The sequence below is a fragment of the Acyrthosiphon pisum genome, chromosome A3 (assembly GCF_005508785.2).
Source record: "Acyrthosiphon pisum isolate AL4f chromosome A3, pea_aphid_22Mar2018_4r6ur, whole genome shotgun sequence".
Taxonomy (NCBI): Eukaryota; Metazoa; Arthropoda; class Insecta; order Hemiptera; family Aphididae; genus Acyrthosiphon; species Acyrthosiphon pisum.
Genome location: NC_042496.1, coordinates 10,797,874 through 10,799,749, shown reverse-complemented (window position 1 = coordinate 10,799,749; position 1,876 = coordinate 10,797,874).

The window sequence follows — 1,876 nt, the reverse complement described above, 5'->3', positions numbered from 1 at the left end:
CAGTAAAATTAAGTTTTCGTTTTTGTCAAAAATTGGTTTTGCGTAAAAATTCGCGTTTTTCCGTTATTTTTTTAAGGTTTTTCCTGCCGCTTTTGAAAAGTATTGGGAAATTTTCACTTTTGACCCCCCAAAGTACCAACTAGATTCACTTTCCTTTCAGAAAAGGTACAACTTTTGAAAATCGAAGCATTTTTATTGCTCCAAAAGTTGTCGTCAGACACAAAAAAAAAAAAAAAAAAAAACACATCATTGTAAAATCAATACATTCATCACTTCGTTCAGAATCTAAAAAAATACTTAGAAAAATTGAAAATTTCATTTGTCTATAAATAGCTCAAAAAAAGTCGAAACACTTTGAAAATTTAACCCTGTATAGACAACGCTAATATAAACATCTGTTGCAAATTTCAAGTGCTTACAATAATTATTTTTTGAGTTACAGTAAAATTAAGTTTTCGTTTTTGTCAAAAATTGGTTTTGCGTAAAAATTCGCGTTTTTCCGTTATTTTTTTAAGGTTTTTCCTGCCGCTTTTGAAAAGTATTGGGAAATTTTCACTTTTGACCCCCCAAAGTACCAACTAGATTCACTTTCCTTTCAGAAAAGGTACAACTTTTGAAAATCGAAGCATTTTTATTGCTCCAAAAGTTGTCGTCAGACACAAAAAAAAAAAAAAAAAAAAACACATCATTGTAAAATCAATACATTCATCACTTCGTTCAGAATCTAAAAATGTCTATAAGAAAGCCAAATTAAATTTTTATGATCGTTTGAAATTCTAATTTTTACAACATTGGATATTCACTCGATTTCTCATGTAGCGATTTCCTTATTTTATTGTAATTCAAAAACGAATAACTGTAAATACATGAAAATTTTACTGAATGTTTATATTAGCATTTCCTATACACCATACAATTTTGAAAATATTTTGACTCTTTTTGAGCTACGTACATTTTCAGTTTTAAATTTTTTTAGTTTTTTTTTTCTATAAATATCAATAAAGTTTTATCTGTTGAGCCAAAAAGTGTATAAATTTAATACAAAGCTCCTGATATATTGTTACAATATCAGTTGAAAAATATTAAAAATACATAGGCACAATTTTTTTTTTATAAGCATTTAAAGATCAAATTTTGACAAAATTTATCAAATTTTAATTTGAATTAAAATTTTTTAGTCAACATTTTTTGATCAATTTTTTTAAATACTATAGACTATAATATAATGTTATGTCTTATACCTAGACTGACATACCGTCTCCGCTCAGAATCGTTTTTCTTATACAATGATATTATATCATTTAATTCAAATTTAATACCATCCATTATACAGTGACCCACTTGTAACCTACTGTACAGCAGAGCGACATCCACTTACCCCACCTTTTTTTTTTATTGATCTTTAAAGCCCGGCGACTATGGCCATTAGCTGATTGCAAAAACTTTGTCAGTTATTTTTATTAAGCAACATGCATAACATTTTTTAGAGTTCTCAGATATCCACTTATCATAAAAACTTTAAGTCAATATTACTTTTTCCATATTTTTGTAAGAAAATTACATACATATTAGGTACCTATTATCTATAAATACAAATTAATAATAATAATAATATTTATTTAATGTTCTTACAAAAAATTAGCTGGAACCGGTACCGAAATTATCTGGAACCGGAACCAAAATTATCTAGAACCGGTACCTTTATTTTTTTCATCAAAGAACCAGAACCGAACCAGAACCGAACCGGAATCGTTATTTTGTTTTTGGAGAACCGGTACCGGAACCGATACCGATAAATTCAAAACGTTCCAGTCCCTGATCTATAGACCAATAGGCCAGTAGGTATTGACCAGGGACTCCTAACCCATTTAAATAA